The sequence below is a fragment of the Chlorocebus sabaeus genome, chromosome 1, assembly GCF_047675955.1.
Source record: "Chlorocebus sabaeus isolate Y175 chromosome 1, mChlSab1.0.hap1, whole genome shotgun sequence".
NCBI lineage: Eukaryota > Metazoa > Chordata > Mammalia > Primates > Cercopithecidae > Chlorocebus > Chlorocebus sabaeus.
This window is the reverse complement of record NC_132904.1, coordinates 79,933,731-79,955,217: the sequence shown is the minus strand read 5'-3', so window position 1 is coordinate 79,955,217 and position 21,487 is coordinate 79,933,731. Positions and strand designations below refer to the sequence as shown.

Genomic DNA, 21,487 nt, shown 5'->3' with positions numbered 1-21,487 from the left:
CTGATGAGAAGAGGTTGGTGGTGATGTACCAGAGTCATTTTTTACCTCACCAACACACACATACACACATACACACGTATGTGGACACACACAGAGTTACTCCGAGATCAGCATAAACTCTGTGCAGTTTGAACTTCCATACATGTGTTGTAGGCATGATAGATGCCATTTTCACTGAATGCTGAAGGCAAATTGAATTTTCTTCTTGACATCCTGACGTTTTTGACTGGATGTAGTTTACCAAGCAAAGGCCTTTCCATATGCCACAGGCTCTGAAAACATGACTACACAAGGTATAATAATGTAATGTTGCTGATACAAGCTCCATTCGATTTACTTTGAAATGTCATTAAAAATTGCTTGTCAGCGTGCAGGCATTGGATCTGAGACAGGTTTCTAGGGGTTTTGCTGGAGTTGATGGGTGATTGTTGCCATAGGCCACAGATGAAAGCCAAGCAAGACAAAGAGCTCAGCACAGGGAAAGCCTTCGGAAGGGAGGTAAATATAAGCATTTGGGGGAGCTAACAGGCATCCGAGTGGTGGGAAAGGAGCTCAAAAGGGTCCAAACTAAGACAAATACACCTTCCAGCCTCCATACCATGCTATCACCTATCCTTACGATGGATAAGATTCTCAAAGCAATGTCCACTCTCTACCCAATATCTCCACTTGGAAAACTGATACAGATCTAGGTGTAGTTGAAATGTTAACACTCTATATTTCCCTTAACCTAATTACAGTTACTGCATCACAATTAGGTTAAGAGTATCTTCTTTCAATACAAATCAATCTCTAGCCTAGAGGTGTGGACGTTTTGATTCACATTTCTATCATTTCATTCTCAGTGACTATTTTTAGCTTTTTCTCCAAAACTTCTTTCAGAAAATGAGGCAGAATTCTCTACTGACTCTGTATCTTAATGAACTACTGGTTCTTGCTTCTTTCTTTAAGGCCATTTATTTATATTACGTAATCATAGCTATAAGAATAAACCCCTGCTTCCAAGCACCAGTGGATTCGAGACAATGAGCAAGTGTACTAAATGTCGGTGCTTTTTAACAAATATTCAAAATGAGATTCAGCCCTGGAGTGCCACATAGAGAAGGCTATCCTAGTCATGGATGTTTACGGAAAGCCCACTCCTGTACTTGAAGCTCCCTCCAGCTCTCAAATTCTCTAAAGCAGGCCAGTTTCATCTGAGTTTGACATGAGTGTTGCCTCAGTGTTTGTTTGCCTTGTTTTCTGCATTGAATTCTAGTGCAGAAAGAGACCCATTCCAGTCCTTGTCCCTAAGGAGAGCCTGTCCACTGGTGCATATACAGAAAGTATATTGTTGCTTTCTCTTAACTTCTGAGCATGTTCTTCCAATGCCACACTCTGAATTTCTATTTTGTGCCACTTCCTCCTGTACAGATGATCCTTAAGAGCAATCTTCACACTGGATTAAAATGGCTTGTTTGCATGTCTATTTTAAGAGACACTGAGGTACTTGAGAACAGGAACTGTATTAGAGTTTCCAGAGAAACAGAACCAATAAAATGTGTGTGTGTATACACACACACACACGCACATATATATAAATGTGTGTGTATAGTGATTCATTTTAGGAACTGGCTCACACAATTGTAGAGACTTAATGAGTCCAGTATCTGACTGGGGAGGCTGGAAAGCTGGAGATTCAGAAAAGAGTTGCAGAGTTGCAGCTCAAATCCAAAGGACGCCTGCTGGCAGAACTCCCTCTTGCTAGAGAGGTCAGTCTTTTATTCTATTCAGGCTTTCGATTGATTGGATAGTGTTCACCCACATCATGAAGGGCAGTCTACTTTACTGAAAGTCCACTGATTTAAATGTAAGTCTCATCAAAAAACATTCTCAGAGAAACATCTAGAATAATGTTTGACCAAACATCTGGGCACTGTGGTCCAGACAAGTTGATGCATAAAATTAACTATAACAGGGACTTTGTCTCATTTGCCTTTAACATCCTCAGCACCCAGTAAAGCCTTAATATACAGGGTGTTTGTTGAATGAAATGGTGGCCAATGAATGAATAGTGATGCAACCTTCTCAGCAACTTGAAACATCCAGTTCACTACAGCTCCAGACATTATCATTTTCTTTTGACTTAGTATAATTATTAAAAAAAAAAAAAAAAAAAAAAAAAAAAAAAAACCCTTAAAGTGGTGGCAATGTCCTATTTAGAGATGGATGAATAGTCTTAACCTTTAGGCAAAAATGTTAAGAACAAATCCTGCAAAGAGAAAAATAAGCCTGTGTCCAGGAATGAAAAAGGGTATGCCATGCCCATCCCTAAAGCTAAGACCACGTGACATTTGCTTTTGTAGCTAGTCTCTTTCACTGGGCCTCTGAGTGGGAACGGAACTGCATTCAGCAAGGGTTCTTGAGCCATCTGAACCGCAGGTAGAGATTGTGATTGATGGAGTGTAGGATTTTGTCCAATAAATTCAGAGGCTACTTCTCTACTTCCCCATCTCTTGGTCTGTATTTGACTCTTCAAATAGCCCCTGAAGCCAAGGTGAGTATGGAGGGGAGTTGGCAGTACCTAATTTATACTGATATTATACTTAAAAAGTAATAGGATGTCCTTTGAAAGGCCTCACTGTTATAACAGAGAGACACCTGAAGGCAATCTATCTAATGAACAATAGAGGTAATTTCTACTAGAGTTGCTTGGGGATTTTGTTCATGTGATTTATTGCGGTAGTTTTTTAAAGGTATTGGTGAATTGAGCTTCTATCTTTGTACTAATTTTTGTGGTTGAAATAGAGATCCATAATTTTCAAGACGGGAAAAGTGTCTAAGCACTTATTAATTCATTCAAAACATGTTTACTGAGGCTGGGTGCTAGGCCATGAAGATACCAAGATGAATAAGACCCAGTCCCAGCCTTCAAAGAGCCTCCTAGAGGGGGGCAGGCATATATAGGGATGGTTTTAGTAACATTACTTGTAATAACGAAAAACTGGAAGTTAACTAAATATCTCTATCAAAGACAGAATAGAAATTTTTAAATAGGCCCACAGTTCCTAAACTCTGAAAGCTAAAAGTGATTTTATAACTCTTTTGGCAGCAAAGCCCAACATGAGCTAACATGAGGTTACTTAGTGTCTTTATTATTCCATTTAGTGTGAATATTTTCTATATTTTAAGGAGAAATATTTATGTATTTAATCAGAAAATGCTTCTCCAGACCCTACTGGGAGTGCCATGTTATTGATGGAATAAGTATCCTATTACCTTTATGGAAACAAACAAAAAAGTCTGTATTTGTAGACACATCTGGCCCCAGGAATTTGGATTAAAGACTTGAGGGCTATGGCCAGGCACCGTGGCTCACGCCTGCAGTCTCAGCACTTTGGGAGGCCAAGGCAGACAGACCATGAGGTCAGGAGATCGAGACCATCCTGGCCAACTTGGTGAAATCCCTTCTCTACTAACAATGCAAAAATTGGCTGGACGTGGTGGTGTGTGCCTGTAGTCCCACCTACTCAGGAGGCTGAGGCAGGAGAATCGCTTGAACCCGGGAGGCAGAGGTTGGCAGTGAGCCGAGATTGCACCACTGCACTCCAGCAAATGAATGATTTACAGTTACATATATCAACGTGAATGAATCTTAAAAGCAGGTTGAATGAAAGAAAGCAAGTCAAAATAGAAAAAAAATCATTCAGCATGATACATGTTACATTAAGTTTAGATTCTACCAAACTTAACATGATACTGCTTAGGAATGCATACATTTTATCAGTAACTAAAAGTAAAGGAATCATAAAGATATATTCTGAATGGTGGCTCCTCTCTGGGTGGGTAGGGGCCCAAGGTTTAAAGGTGATAGAGTGGGTGGCACTTTGGCAGTACACTGGCACAAATGCTTGCTAAAGCTTCTGCAGGTAGGGTTCCTACTTATGGCCAGTAAGAGCCAGTGTGGTATGAGAAGGAGTTACAGGTTTTATAACCAGAAGGCTGTTGTAGATCTCCTACAATGACTTCTTTCCAAAGTTGAGGTTTTGAAACTGTGTCCAACAGGACTCTTGACTCAGTTTTCTAGGTTTTCCCTTCTCTTTGCCCTAGATTTAACTTCATATTCCCTGATGAGACTAAAGTAGAATGGGTTCAGATAGGAGCTGGCAACAGATAGTGTTCTAAAAATAAAGGCTGCAGTGTGTGGGGAGCTCTGATGAGAACAGATGCAATTAATAATCTCCACTCAACAGGAAGCCAAGGTAGAGTGATTCATCTCTAAGTTTGCAATCCTGACTTTATGAGCAAGCATTTCGAACAATTTATGAAAACTGCTAATGAGAATGCAAACCAACTTGATATTCAGAATGATTAGCCTCATTAAAAACTAATCACATTTCTACTCACTGCCCCCCTACCTCATCTTACTTATGCACACAGAAAGTTGCCTTATTGAATCTGACTGTGATGGGCAGAGCCTGGGGATGGACTTGCAGAACTCTGAGATAAATTTTACATTTAGATTGCAGTGCCATCAGCAGTACTTGGAGGAGATGCAGACGTGATAGAGAGCAGTGAATGATGAAAAAGAATATTTAGTACATAGTCCTGAATGTATCTCACTGCAGATTTTCATTCATTCATCCATCATTCATGCTTTCCATAGACAATGTTCCAGGCACTGTGTTAAGCACTAGAGGATAAAAACACTGAATGTATTCCTTTCCATTTGAAGAGCTCCCCATTAGACAGGAATACAAAGATGAGAACAGATTGTTTAAGTCATGTAAAGCCACCTTCCATTGTCAAGTAGGACCACCTATAGAATAACTCCAGGGCCACCAGTCATAAAATACAACATGATGCTGATCCCTGGAGATGTCTCTCAGGAGTACTGAGGATGGCACTGAAATTCAGGGAAGGGCTGTGAGGACAATAAAGACCTTTAGAAGATGGTAGGGACCTGGGTTTGGAGAATGAATACAGCTGACTGGATAAAGGAGAAATGGGGGAGATACGCTTCCTGGTATAGTTTTGTTCCTCATAAAATAAGGTTTATTCCTCACTTAGAATCATTTATTCATGAAGATATCATGTCTACTTCCTGTCAGTTCTCTTCATTCTTGAGAGAATTCAGGGGTTGAGAATCTGCAACTCCACTTTGGACAGGAGAAAATTCTACAAGTTCCAACAGACAGCGCATATGTAACTATCCTAGGAGATCTGGAATTTGAAAGCCTACAAAGAAACAAATAAATTTAAAGAATAATAAAAATAGTTTCCATTACTTGAGAGCCAACTCTGCACCAGGCCTTGGACAGGGCACTTTATAAATAACATCTTAATGAATCTTTGAAAAACCCTAAGTGGTATGTTTTACAGACATTGCAACTAAGGCCCAGAGAAATGAATTTACCTGCCCAAAGGCACAAACATAGTTGGTGGAGAACCAATATTTGTTTGATGCCAAAGTTTTGCTCTTCAGGAAATGAAGTGAATAAAGAAATAGTAAAGCTTCAATAAATCATGCAAAGTTCTCCTTGTTCCAGACCTTTCCAATTGTAGCTTTGTAGGAGAATCTCATACATCCTACTACCTCCTATGACTCACTGAAGTACACACTTCTCTTTCCATAGGTGAAATTAAGGTGCTAGTCTTGAACTCAAGTGCTGCATGTTTCTGAGAAGCATTTCTAGCACTTCCTTACAAGTACAAATCATCTATATAAATTCTAAAGAAACTAGCCAACAACAACTCTAGCTTCAATAAACTAATAGTAAGTTCTAGTGTATGGTGCATTTCATTACCAGTGAAAATTACACATTCAGATATCCCACATTCTCTAACATACAACAACAGAAGCCTAGAAGGGACATTGTCCAACAATTCAAAGGAATAAATAAACAACATTGATATTGAACCACAACACCCCCTGGCATAAACAACAAAAATAAGCCCTCATTTTCTCTTTTAAAAATCCTGAGCCTTTGCTTCAGCAAACCATTTCTTTTTTTTTTCCTTTTATTTTTAATTGGCACAAGATAAGTATACATATTTATGAGATACAGAGTGGTATTTCAATAAATGTGTAATGACCAAATCAGGGTAATTAGCATATTTATCACCTCAAACATTTATCATGTCTTTGTGTTGTGAACATTAAAAATCCTCTCTTCCAGCTTTTTGAAAGTATGCACTAAATTGTTAACCATAGTCACCCTGCACTGTGCTACAAAACATTAGAACTTATTTCTCCTATCTAGCTATAACTTTTTAAGTGTTAAATATTCTTTATTTGATACTACACATAAACCACACTAAAATGCCTTTCAATGAGTAAAAGAAACCATTTTAGATACAGGGAGTTCTAATTGGACTGGCATAGTTAAGACCAAAAATGTAAAGTAGACATCGCTACCTTATGTTCAGCCCTTGCCTTTAAGAAGCAAATGAACACAAAGCACAGATGAATCTTGCTTGGTTCTGAGATAGTGAAGGAATTTCCCCAGTATTTAAATATATTCATATAATCAGTTACATAAATCTAAATATAAAACCAATTTCCAATAGATTTTAAGATGGCATTCACCATCTTTGTGAAAATTTGAACATTACTAATGAAGTTCAGTCCTCTCTTTAGAAGTAGAAAACCATGATAGCATTTACTGAATTAGAATTACTTTTAACATTTAAAAAGGCAAGCTTATTCATTTAACCACAAGTCAGTCTTAGTTAAACCAGGACTGTTCAACAAAAAATATTCTGTCATTCATGATATGAATTCTGTTTTATGAAATCAAATATTAACATACATAAAAAAGTTATGAGACATTTCTGTTTTGTAACAAATAAGGCAGTGGCCAATTCTTACTCCTTAGTAGCTTTTTTGAGATAAGCTATCAAGCCTACCCTTTCTGCCTTTCTTCTTAATGCTGGTGAAGCTCATTTTTGTTCCAGGGATATACTTCTTGGTATTCTTCAAATACTCCATCAGTGAGTACATCCTCTCCCTAGGTGGTACCTTTATTCTTATTGGCATCTGTGTAAGAGAATCCGGCATCCTGACCTGTCTTCTGCCCAAAGGTACCGTGGATATTTGACCCTGTCTTGTGCTAGCCTCTCTTTTCCATGGTGTGGCACTGGACACACTTCTCAACAAAAGTCTTCTTGCCTTTCTCAACATCACCTGTATTTAATTCTCTTTTTTGTCACTGGTGCTATGAAGGTTCCCATTTGGAAGCTGGACATCCCACTCTCTCTAGCTGTATTGTTTGTATCCATTAATGTACCTTTACTTATCTTTCTTTCTCCAACATTTCTTATGCTCTCACAACCACAATTCTACTCTTTACTTCTACAGGGTGTCTCTCCCTCTTCTTTTTTTTTTGGGGGGGGGTCCCACTGTATTAGTCCATTTTCACACTGCTATAAAGAACTTCCTGAAACTGGGTAATTTATAAAGGAAAGAAGTTTAATTGACCCACATGCCCACACAGCTGGGGAGGCCTCAGGAAACTTACAATCATGGTGGAAGGGGAAGGAGGAACCTTCTTCACAAGGCAGCAGAAGAGAGAGAGAGGGTGTATGAAGGAGGAACTGTCAACCACTTAAACCATCAGATCTCATAAGAACTCACTATCATGAAAACAGCAGGCGGGAAACTGCCCCTATGATCCAGTCACCTCATACTGGGTCCCTTCCTTGACACATGGGGATCATGGGGACTATACTTCAAGATGAGATTTGAGTGGGGACACGGCCAAACCCTATCACCCACACATGAAGGAGAAGATGTGGCATTTATCTTTCTGCACTTGATTTACTTCACTTAACATAATGTCCTTCAGGCATATTTGTGTTTAGCAAAGCAATTATCAACTACAAACCTGAACAAAAATAAATCCTCCTGCATTAGTCAAGATTCTCCAGAGAAACAGAACCAAGAGGGTGCATACATAGATTCATTTTAAGGAATTGGCTCACATAATTGTGGGGACTGGCAAGTCTGATACCTCCAAGACAGGCCAGCAGGCTGGAGACTGAGGGAAGAGTTGATGTCATAATCTTGAGTCTGAAGGCAGTGTGGTGGCAGAATTTCTTCTGCCTTGTGGGACCTCTGTCTTCTCTTAATGCCTGCAACTGATTAGATGAGGCCCACTCCCATTATGGAGGGTAATCTGTTATACTAACAGTCTACTGATTTAAATATTAATCACCTCTAAAAAATACCTTCCCAGCAACATCCAGATGGGTGTTTGACCAAACAACTGGATATGATAGCCTAGCCAAGTTGATACATGAAATTAACCATCACATTTTCCATTTTCCAAATCTCAGTAAATGGCAGTACCGTGTACACAAATGCCCAAGTAAAAAACATAGACTCTTCTAGATCCTTTCTCCTCCCTCACCTTGCATACCCAAGTACTGAAAATATGAATTCCCAAATATTTCTAGACTTCATTCCTTCCTTTTCTTCCCCATGCCTACTGAAAAACCATTGTCTCTTACCTGAATTGTTAAAATAGCCTCCTAACAGTTCCTCCTGTCTCGAGTCTCACTTTCCTGTTAAATTTCAAAACCATTAAATTGATTTCTCTCTGAAAATGCTTCAGTTATCCTCCATTGTTTACTAAATAAAATTTAACTTCCATAAGGTGTGGTCCACAAGGCTTTTCATGATCTAGCCCCTGATCACTTATCCAGCTTCATCTCTCATCACTGCATCTTATTTACCCCAAACCTAGACACCTACTTGCAGGCTCCAAATGCCCTGTGACAATTCAAGTGCTGCTCCCTCTACTAGTAATGTCTTGCCCATCTGGAAAATGTTCACTCCTCCATCATCACATTCCAAATTTTCCTTCTTCCCTGGCCATGCCCACTTTCCACCCACACTTCCTATAATACAGACTTACATTCTCTTTTTTCTGAGTTTCTTTAGTATTTGGCTTACACTTCTATTGATCACATTTCATGTGGACATTAAAATATATTTACATGGTTGTCATCACCATTCATATGTGATCTTGTTAAAGGATTATGTTTTTGTCTTTATTCATCTTTTTACCTTCAGTTCAAAAGACAAAGCCCAAGAGGGGCTTCAAGATAGCTGACTAGAGGCATATTGTACTTGGCTTCCTCCTAAAAGAACCAAAATAGTGAGTAGATCATCACACTTCAAATACATTGTCCAAGAGAAAACACTGGAATTCAATCGAGGCATGACAGGAAATACCTAAAGCAAGGCAGAAAGGGAAGTGAGGTGGCCTGCTCAGGCGAGACTGGCTGGAAGCCTGGAGAGACTCCCCAGTGTGGGGAAAGGGTAACTGAAAGACCCTCTGGTGGTTCACATTTCCACTGTGGACTACTGCAATCCTAGCCACAGGAGAACCCCTTAACCTTTGTGGGCCTGAAACTGATACAGAGAGCTGCCTAGGGAGCACACAAAGGCACTGCTCCAGAGTGGGAGCTCATGCTTGGCCCCCCAAACACCCTGAGTCATAAACAGCTATAACATGGTACCATTTTGAAAGCCCAACCACCAACAGACCATACACTGCCCTGAGGCTCAACAGCACCTGCATCGCCACATTCCTGGAGCTCCACTGACATTCCCCACCTGCATCACTGCCATGGCTGGCTGCTGCCACCTGGGCCAAAGTGCAAGCCATAGGCAGTCATTCTACGGCCTCCAATAGTGGAGCCATCACATATTTTGGTGTACCCAGAGAGAGTCCCCCACCTGCCCAGCCTGGCTTTGCCCACATCCACCCACTCATGCCAGAGCACGTAGTCTGGGGAACTGGGGATCACCCAGTCCATCACCAATGGCACCTGAGCACTCCTGCTGGGGGCCTAAAGTTGGGTCCACCCACCCTGCTGCTACCACCACAGCTGGCACCTACTTGCATACACGACTTGCAGGCCTGCAGAGTGGCCTGTCTAGTCTATCACAGCCACTGCTATCACCAGCACACACCACTCGAGACACAGAGGGTTTTCTTGCCACTGCTAGTGCCATCACTCACACCACACCTGTTTCCCAGGAGCCCAGGAACCCATTCACTCACCCAACTCACTGCTGACCCTATGCAGCATCTAAGCAAGCCACTCTTAAGTAAGCCACTCAGATGCCCAAGAATCAGCCCACTTAGACCTGCTGACACCAGTGCCAGCATATGCCTCTCAGGAGCCCATGGACGAGAATGCTCAGCCTACTACTGTCACCACTGGGGCCCAAAGACTGGCCCTCCCATTGTTCCAGCCCTCAGCAAAACTTCATCACAGCCTCCACCAATAAACACACCCTAAGTTACCAAGGAAATCACAGATACCACTGACACTATTTACAGCCAAAGGAATCACACAAAGACTAGACTACTATGTGCATTCAGTATCAAGGCCAAAGTGCCCTGTCTAAACAATACCATAGATATGTCTTCAGGAAAAAGTCTTCCCCTACAAAAGTAAATTCAAAAAATTGGAAGAAGCAACTGCTACACCAGATGTGCAGACATCAATGTAAAAACAGGAAATATGAAAAAATAAGGAAATATGACCCCTCCAAAGGAACACAATAATCTCCAGCAATAGATATCAATGAAAAAGAAATTTACAAAATCCTAGAAAAATAATTCAAAACGTTGGATTTTTAAAATTTCAACATTTGAAAAATTCAACAATAGACTAGAACAACAAGAAGAAAATGTCTCAGAACTTGAAAACAGGTCTTTTGCAGTAACACGGTCAGATAAAAAAAAAGAATAGAGCAAAGCCTAAATAACATATGGGACACCATAATGTGACCAAATATTAGAATTTCTGGAGTCCCAGAAGGCACCAATCAATAATAACCTTAAATGTAAATGGATTAAGTTTTTAACTTAAAATTCATTCACTGGGTGAATGAATTGTATTTTAAAAAATGGCCCAGTGATTTACTGGTTACAAGAAACATCTCACTTGTAAAGACATATATGACTGAAAGTAAAGGGATGGAAAAAGATATTCCATGCAAACGGATCAAAAGCAAGCAGGAGTAGCTATACTTTTATCCGATAAAACAGACTTTAATTTAAAAAACATGACAAAGAGACACATAAAGGGATCAATTAAGGAAGATGATATAATTTTAAACATAGACTTATTTATGCACCCAGCATGGGCGCACCCATATGTAGAAAGCAAATATTACTAGATTTAAAGGGAGAAATAGACTCCAATACAACAACATTTCAAGACTTAACATCCCATTCTCAGCATTAAACAGATCATATAGACAGAAATGTAACAAATATTGGTTACACTGTATTAAGCAAAGTAAAAAATAAAAATAAGAAGGAAACATTGGATTTAAACTGCACTTTAGACCAAATGGACCTAACAAACACATACAGAACATTTCATCTAACAGCTACAGAATGCAGATTCTTCTCATCAGCACATGAAACATTCTCCAGGATAGACCATATGATAGGATACAAAATAAGTCTCAAAATTTTAATGTCAAAATCATATCAAATACCTCCTCAGACCACAACAGACAAAGCTAGAAATCAGTAACAAGAAGACCTTGAAAACTGTACACATACATGGAAACTGAACAACATGATCCTGAATTAGACTAAGGAAGAAATTAAAGAGTAAATCAAAAAAATTTTGAAAGAAATGAATATCAAAACATAACATACCAGAACCTATAAGATCTAGCAAAACCAGTGCTAAGAGTAAATATTATAGCAATAAGGGCTTACATCAAAAAGAGAGAAAGATTTCAGATAAACAATCTGGTGCACCTCAAGGAACTAGAAAAGTAAGAACAAACTAAACCAAAAATTAGCAGAATGAAATAAATAGTAAAGATCAGAGCAGAACTAAACAAAATGGAGACTTTTTAAAAAATTACAAATGATCAGTGAAAAACTACAAAGGATCAATGAGATGAAAAATTGAAAAGATGAACAAAATTGATAAACCACTTGCTAGACTAATCAAGAAAAACAGAGAATAACTATATAAACAAAATCCAAAATGAAAAAGGAGACATTACAACTGATATCACAGAAATACGAAAGATCATCAGAAACTATTGTGAATAACTATACACTAACAAACGGGAAAACCAAGAGGAAATGGAAAAACTTCTGTGCATACACAACCTACCAATATTGAATCGGGAAGAAACAGAAAACCTGAACAGACCAATAACAAGTAATGAGATTAAAGCAGTAATAAAAAGTCTCCAACAAAGAAAAGTCCAGGACCAGATGGCTTCACTGCCAAATTCTACCACACTTTCAAGGAAGAACACACACCAGTTCTCCTCAAACTATTCCAAAAAATTTAAAAGGAGGGAATTCTTTCTAACTCATTCTACCAGCGTTACCCTGATACCAAAACCAGACAAAGACACAAGAAAGAAAGAAAGCGGCAGGCCAATCTTCCTGATGAATATAGTTGTAAATATCCTCAACAAAATACTACCAAACTGAATTCAACAGCACATCAAAAAATAATATAGAGCAATTAAGAGGGATTTATCCCAGGGATGCAGGGATGATTTAAAATATGCAAATCAAGAAACATAATATATCACATCAACAGAGTGAAGGACAAAAACCATATGATCATCTCAATAGATGCAGAAAAAGCATTTGATAAAATTCAAAATCCCTTCATTATTAAACAAAACAAAACTCTTAACAAACTAGGCATAGAAGGAATGTACCTCAACATAATAAAGGCTATACACAACAAAATCTCAGCTAACATCATACTGAATAGGGAAAAGCTAAAAGCCTCTAAGAACTGGAAAAAGATAAAGATGCCCACTTTCACCATTCCTATTCAAGTTATTACTGAAGTCCTAGCCAGAGCAATCAGGCAGGAGAAAGAACTAAAATGTATACAAATTGGAAAAGAGGAGGTCCAATGCCCCTCTTTGCTGATAATACGATCTTACATTTAGAACAACCTAAAGACTTCACCAAAAAAAAGTTTTTTTAGATCTGATAAATAAATTCAGTAAAGTTGCAGGGTATGAAATCAACATAGAAAAATCAGCATTTCTATACACCAATAATGAACTAGCTGAGAAAGAAATCAAGAAGGCAACCCCATTTACAATAACTACAAAAAAATTAAAATAGCTAAAAATAAAGTTAACCAAGGAGGTGAAAGATCTCTACAAGAAAAACTACAAATTGCTGATAAGAGAAATTGAAAAGGACACAAACAAATGGAAATAAATCCCATGCCCAATGATCAGAAATAATATAGTTAAAATGATAAACATTCTGCCCAAAGCAAGCTACAGATTCAATGCCATCCCTACCAAAATACCAACATCATTTTTCAGAGACTTACTTTTTAAAATCCTAAATTCAAGTGGAACCAAAAAAGAGTCCAAATGGCCAAAGCAATCTAGAGGAGGAAGAACAAAGCTGGAGGTATACTGCCTGACTTCAAAATATATTACAAGGCTATAGTAACCAAAACAGTGTGATATTGGTATAAAACCCACAGACTAGTAGAACAGAATAGAGATTCTTAAAATAAACCTACATACTTACATATTTACTTTGATTTTCAGCAAAGGCACCAAGAACATACATTGGGGAAAGAATATCCTCTTCAATAAATGGTGCTGGGAAAAATAAATATCCGTATGCAAAAGAATAAAACTAGATTCCTGTCTCTTACTATACACAAAAATCAACACGAAAGAAATTAAAGACTTAAATATAAGTCCCCAAATTATAAAACCACTAGAAGAAAACATAGGAAAAACACTTCAGGACATTGATGTAGGTAAAGATTTATGGCTAAGACCTCAAAAGCACAGACAACCAAAACAAAAATAGACAAATAGGACTACATTAAACACAAAGCTTCTGCACAGCAAAAGAATCAACACAGTGAAGAGACAATCTGTTGAATGGGAGAAAATATTTGCAAACTATTCATTCAGCAAGGAATATCCAAAACATACAAAAAAACTCAATAAAAAATGAAATAATCCCATTTAGACATGAGCAAAGGACATGAATAGACATTTCTCAAAAGTAGACACACAAATGGTCAATAGGTATATTTAAAAATGATTACCATTAGTAATCATCAGGTAAATGCAAATCAAAACTACAATGAGATACCATCTTACCCCAGTTAAAGTGGCTATTAGTTAAAAAAAACAAGAAACAGCACTGGAGAGGATGCAGATAAAAGGGAACTTATACACTATTCTTGAGAATGCAAATTAGTATAGCCACTGTGGAAAACAGTATGGAGATTTCTCAAAACACTAAAAATGGAGCTACCATATGATCCAGTAATCCCATTACTAGGTATTTACCCAAAGGAAAATAAATCAGTACATCAAAGGGATACCTGTACTCACATGTTTATTGCAGCACTATTTATAAGAGGAAAGATACGGAGTTCATCTACAGATGAATGGATAAAGAAAATGTGGCATTCATACACCATGGAATACTATTAAGCTATAGAAATGGATGAAATCCTGTTAGTTGTGCAACATGGAGGAAACTAGAGGTCATTATGTCAAATGAAATGAGCCAGGCACAGAAAGACAAACCTCACATAGTCTCACTCATATGTGAGCTAAAAAGTTGATCTCATGGAGGTAGAGAGTAAAATGACTGATAGCAGAGGCTGGAAAGGATGTGTGTGTGCGAGTGAGAGATGAAGAGAGGTTAATGGGTACAAACATATAACGTTAGATAGAGATAGAAGATATACATTCTTGGGGGAAAATCTAATTGGATTAAAAATGGGCAAAAGATCTGAATAGACATTTCTCAAAAGACATGCAAATGGCAAACAGGTATATGAAAAGGTATTTAACATCATGAATCATCAGATAAATACAATAAAAACTGTAATAAGATATTGTTTCACCCCAGTTAAAATGATATATCCAAAAGACAGGCAATAACAAATGCTGGTGAGGATGCAGAGGAAAGGGAATCCTTGAACACAGCTGGTGGGGCTGTAAATTATTACAACCACCATGGAGAGCAGTTTAGAGGTTCCTCAAAACACTAAAAATAGAACTACGAATGATCCACAATCCCACTGCTAGGTATATATCCCAAAGAAAGGAAATCAATGTATCAAAGAGAGATCTGCACACCCATGTTTGCTGCAGCACTATTCACAATGGCCAAGATTTGGAAGCAACCTGAGTGTCCATCATTAGAAAAATATATAAGGAAAATGTGATACATCTACACAATGGAGTGTATTTAGCCATAAAAAGAATGAGATCCTGTCACTGGGAACAACATGGATAGAATTGGAGATCATTACATCAAGTGAAATAAGTCAGGCACAGAAACTTTGCAAGTTCTCACTTATTTGTGGGAGCTAAAAAAAAGTTAAAACAATTGAACTCACAGTGACAGACAATAGGATGATAGTTACCAGAGGCAGGGAAGGGTAGTGGTGGATGGGAGAAGTGGGGATGGTAAATGAATATAGATATACAGTTAGATATAATGAATAAGATGTAGTATTTGATAGCAAAATAGGGTAACTGCAGTCTACAATAATTTGTTGTATATTTTTAAATACCTAAAGAGTACAGTTGGATTGTTTGTAACACAAAGGATAAATGTTTGAGGAGATGGATACCCCATTTATCCTGATGTGATTATTATGCATGGTATGTCTCTATCAAAATATCTCATGTACCCCATAAATATGCACATCTCTTAGGTACCCACAAAAATTAAAAATTAAAACATTTTAAGTAGAAGTTCTAATGTTCAATAGCAAATTAGGGTGACTGTTATCAGCAACAATGTATTGCATGTTTCAAAGTAGCTTGATGAGAGGACTTGAAATAGTCCCAATAAATAGAAATGATAAATGCTTAGAGTGATGGATAACCCCAATACCCTGACTCGATTACACATTCTGTAACAAATACTCACATGTACACCACAAATGTGTATAATATTATGTATCAATAAATACATCAAAGGGAAAACTTATAAGACAAAGTCCAGTATAGTGCTCATCACTTAGTAAACACCTAACAAAGGTTTGCAATGACCTTTTCACTTGTTTGTAAACATCTCCTTCTAGAACTAAGCTTCTTTTGGGGAATAACTGTTCGGTTTACCTTGTGCCTTGCAAAGTACTTGGCATGTAAGAGACATCTAATAAAGATACTTCAAATGATTGAGCACTTCAGTCATTAAATTTGATCATCTCAACCTCATATATGTTCCCCATTTGTCTTATACTGAAATATTCAACTAGGTAGAAAGGTTCTCCTTGGCATGGACTAGTCTTCTACTTTTTTGTGTTCTTTTTTCTACCAATCCCCACCCATCTTAGGGAGTGGCATGGTATCAGGTACATGGTAGGAATATAATTATTTTTGTGGATGAAATGATGAATAGGTTATATACTTGTACATTCTTTTCTCTGAATCAGAGCTTTCTCATGTCAAAACTTATGCCTGGCCCTTGCATCATGAATTATGGAAAACTAGGCTGAGAGAGTCTATCCAACTAGGTCAACTCTGCCCAGGAGAGATGAAATCACTGTCTCTTGTGATTAACCTATACACATCTCAAGAAGGCATGCACTCATACTCTCCAGGAGGATTATATTTAATCTTGATGATCAGATGAAGGATGAGGACAGGAAGAGTCAGAGGGAGGAAAGCCACTGCTAAACAAGAGATACATGTACCTTGGGACTAAAATGAAGCCATAGCTAACCAGGGTGAATTAAAGGAAGTTGCAGCTTCATATAGAGCCAAAAAGCAATAGCTCACCTTGAACGCAGAAACACTATTACATCTTGGGCAAGCAGCACCAAAAAGGTGATAAGCCCTTTATATGGTCTTTTATCAGAGTTCCGGGTTTCCTGGCCCTATTTACAGCTAAAGTCCTGGACTCCCTCAGTTTATTCCCACCTTTACTCCTTACTTCTCTATTCCTTCTGACTGTATCTTCTCTTTTGAGGTCCAAGGTCAACTCTCCAGACAAATATGACTTCTCCAATGTGATCCTCAGCCCCTCTCTTGGAAATGCTTTTATAGGATAAGCAGTGTAGCAGAATGGAAAGAGTAGGGGCTTTGGGGTAATCAGATCGGCACTTAAATTCCACTCACAAGCTGTCACCTTGGATAAGCATCTTAACCTCCAAAGCCTCTGTTTCTTAATATCTAACCCATAGGGTGGTTTTTTGTATCAAATGAGATTAAAAAGAGTAGTTGCTATAATCAACATAATTAACCCTCTTTCTTTATTGGCATCTGTCCTGAGGTAAACACCTTTCCCATCTGGCTTCAGTCCTGGAGAGTCAACCCTACTTTTCCAGGTACCCCGGTGAGGAATAAATTCAACAGAAAAGTTCTCTGTTTGGGTTATTGTTGGTTCCTTAAAACCACCTTGCTGTTCACAAGACAGCTTTTAAAACTTGAGCACTTACTATATACACACACCTCAATGAACATGCCCATCCACTGTAAGGTTCTTGAATGTAAGATAAGGTGCTCTGCCCTAGAATGGTAGATGAGAATGAAGTTCCCACCTTTCCAGACAGGGCTGAAAGCTTAGGAAAGTCACACAGACTGACAGAGATCCAATAGCTGCTGTCTCCCTCCTGTTTAAAGCACAGCCTGGAGAGTCTGACCTTGCAGCTGCCCAGGTTTCTGGGGCTAATTCACAGTCCCTAAGAAAATCAGCACCCTAGGGCACATTAATCATTCTCTTTCGCGGAGATAAAATATTTTCTCTACTGATCCTGGACATGGAGCTTGCCTAGAAATGATCTGCATTCTAAGGTGACTCCTTTTAATCTTCTTGTCTCATGGAAATGTTCCAGGGTTCTGCCTGCATCCTGGCACTTCTCCTCATCATTTACCATGGTACTATGGTATTTAGAGATCTCAGAAGTTATGTAATTTAACCCCAAATCTGTACATAGAAAGAAACTGAGACTCAGAGAGGGGATAAGGCATGACCAAGAGACAGAGCAGTCAGAGGCAGACTCAAGTCCCGATACTTGTCCAGCTGCCTGTCCCACTAGACAAAGGGCAATCATGCATTGCCAGTACTGCCAATACCACACATTAGAAACCAGCTACTATTAAGAGACTAGGCTTCAAGGATCTTTCTTTCTTTCTTTCTTTCTTTTTTTTTTTTTTTGAGACGGAGTTTTGCTCTGTCACCCAGGCTGGAGTGCAATGGCACAATCTCGGCTCACTGCAAGCTCCGCCTCTCAGGCTCACACCATTCTCCTGCCTCAGCCTCCTGAGTGGCTGGGACTACAAGTGCCCACCACCCCACCTGGCTAATTTCTTTTTGTATTTTTAGTAGAGACAGGGTTTCACTGTGTTAGCCAGGATGCTCTAGATCTCCTGACCTCATGATCCACCTGCCTCGGCCTCCCAAAGTGCTGGGATTACAGGTGTGAGCCACCGTGCCCGGCCAAGGATCTCTTTCTTACATGCTATGTGATCCTGAGCAGGTCACTTCTCCTCGCTTCTCAAAGGATGGTCCCCAGACCAGCAGCCTCAACAGCACCTAGGAGCTTGTTGGAACTGCAGAATCTCAAGCCCTACCCCAGACCTGCTTTTAACAAGACCCCCAGATTGTATAAGTTGGAGGAGCGCTGGCTTAAATTATCTGAACTTCTATTTCTTCATCTGTTAAAGGGGATAATAGTGTCTGCCTTATGAGTTTGTTCCCAAAAAATTGACAATAAGGTAACTTGCAAGCAGTAAGATGCCTTTATTTGAAAGCTCAGAAAATTTTTTTCAAGGAAGTTTAAAACTCAGACACATAGCAATAGTAAAAATCTCTGTATACTGCTTCAATTTAATTCAAATATCTTATAACTTAGGATAATGAATAAAGCAGAAGCTAGAAACTAATTCAAATTATGAGGCAATATATAGTTGTTGGCTCTTGGGTGAGACTGCCTGAGTTTGTGATTTTTTTTTTTTTGACGGAGTCTCGCTCTGTCACCCAGGCAGGAGTGCAGTGGCGTGATCTTGGCTCACTGCAACCTCCGCCTCCTGGGTTCAAGCGATTCTCCTGCCTCAGCCTCCCGAGTAACTAGGATTACAGGTGTGTGGCACCATACCCAGCTAATTTTTGTATTTTTAGTAGAGACAAGGTTTCACCACATTGGTCAGGCTGGTCTTGAACTCCTGACCTCATGATCCGCCTCAGCCTCCCAAAGTGCTGGGATTACAGGTGTGAGCCACTGTGCCCAGCCTGTTCATTTACTAGAAAGGTAAGCTTGAGCAAGCTTTTACCTTTACCAACCTCTGTTTCTACACCTGTAAACTGAAGCTAATAATGCATCATGTAGTGGTAATGCATCATCTCAGGGAGATAATCAGTAAAGTACTTAGCACAGGGCCTGGCACATAGTATACATTCCCACCATCATTGTAATCTTCATCATCATCGACAATCATGTCGATGTCACTCAACAACTGCAACTTGGGAAGGTTTCCACATAGGACATTTAGGGAAGGCTTCCTCATCAAGAAACCATTCCACTTGGGACGTCTTCTTGATGAGAGACAGGACAGGAACTTCTCCTTCTAATGTGAATAATCAACTGCAGCCTTCATTTCCCTCCTGTGAAGACATGTTTTTGAGTGGTAAGTAAATGCAGCTTTCTCCTATTTAAGCCAGACTTCTTTAACTCCTTACTAGTTCCCTTTAGCCTATTAAGTAAAATTTTATTTTTCTCATAGGTTTTTGTAGGGAAGAGTTCAAGATACTTACACATAGCCTGACAAATATCCTTTTCTCCTTCTTCAACTGTACACACATAATGGCATTTCAGCAACTGAACAGTTATGTTTAGTTTACAATTACTAGATTTTGACCAAGTTTTCATGCAATCTGCAATGTGAATTCTCCATGAGGGCTTTGCAGAATACTAGGATTCTAACTCCCTAACTTATGCCCCTGTCCCCAAAATTATACTAATTGAGCTGCCTCCATCTTTCATATCAGAATAAGTTCCAAAAAAGGAGATTCAACTCAGCTCACATTTTAGTGTAAGCACTATATTAGCTCAGTGCAATCCTTAGGAATAAAGCCTAGAGACCTTTGATAACTTAGTAAATGATATCTGAGTGACCTTGGTAACTTGCCCAAAGTCACACAATTGGTCAGAAAAGATGACACCCAGGTCTTAAAACATACTAAAGTTGCAGAGTGTGGTGTCTCCCAATTCCAAACACCATGTTTGTTCTTCCCAGTGTTTAACCTAACCTCTCCTACTTTGGTCTATGCCTATCTATCCACTCTTACTTTGCCACTGACATAGCACTAAAGATTTCTGTGTCCAACCCCATTGGTCTCAGAGTTCACTAACTTTGACTGAGAGGAGGTGAACCAAGGTGTGGTATGTTCATTCCCTTAAGAGCTGGGGTAAAGAAAGGGGCATCCTGTGAATTGCGAGGATCCTGACATGATAATCTACGTATCTGTCTCCGAGCAACAGAGACCACAGGGAGTAATTATAGGCTCTTGCTTTTGTACTGCACTTAACAATTTTCAAAGCACATCCACATCCTGTTGAGCCTCCCAACCATCCCATGAGGAGGGCAGAGCAGGAATTATGATTAATGAGGCTCAGAAAAGGCTAAATGATTTTTCCAAAGTCACAAAGCTAGTAAGCAGTCAGGCTGGGACCAGAGCCTAAGCCAGGGCTTTCTCTCACACACATTGGAAAAGAAAGCTCAGGATGGATCATCCCTTAAGCTATTATTAGAAATTCTCTGATCATCAGCTGATGCTTTAATGGGGCTGAGCTAGTGGTCAGCTGTGAATAAGAATGGTACACAAATCTACCACCATGAGAAAGCCTGGGGAGGGGTAGGATAGAGAAAAGGAGAGAAGAGGAGGGTTCCAAGGACAAACATCTTAAACTCCAATCCACCCTTTTATCAAAGACTAGAGCTGACAGTGCCAAACCAACCCCTTTGCAAGCTTTTTCTCCCTCGGTTCCTAGACTAGGTGCTCCTGGGAAACAAGAGCTTTGCATCTCCAATGGTCAGTGCCTTGCTGGGCACAGGGCCAAGTCTCATATAGATTTGATGAATGGATAAACGAATGAATCACTATGTGTCCACACTAACTCCAGGTTTTGTCTTTCACAAGGATTCTTACACGCACCTCTGGTTCCACCCCTCCCCAACCCTGCATCGTCTCCAATGTCTGACCCAGGTCAGTGTCAGGGCTCCAAATCCAGAAAAGAATTATAGTCTAATAAAGGTCTGAGCACAAGCCCCTGTCATCCTGAGACAGCAGTTTTCAGTTGAGACAATCCAAGCAATTCTATTGCTCATTCCCTTCAGGCATATCAGATTGACATTTCTCCTAGCAGGGGGATTTCTTGTTTCAAAACAAAACAAAATCAATACAGTTTTATTAGCCATCCAATGTAATAAACTTGCCACAGATGACAGCTTCTAGGTCCAAATCTGACCAATCCA

General features: G+C 39.2%; 1 protein-coding gene and 1 pseudogene across 5 annotated transcripts in view; both read right to left on the bottom strand.

Moving 5' to 3' along the window:
* ANKRD42 (ankyrin repeat domain 42) overlaps window positions 1–21,487 on the bottom strand; it is a 203,194-nt gene that overhangs the window by 40,065 nt on the left and 141,642 nt on the right. The window lies entirely within an intron of this gene.
* Window positions 6,847–19,450, bottom strand: LOC140713176 (cytochrome c-like; annotated as a pseudogene).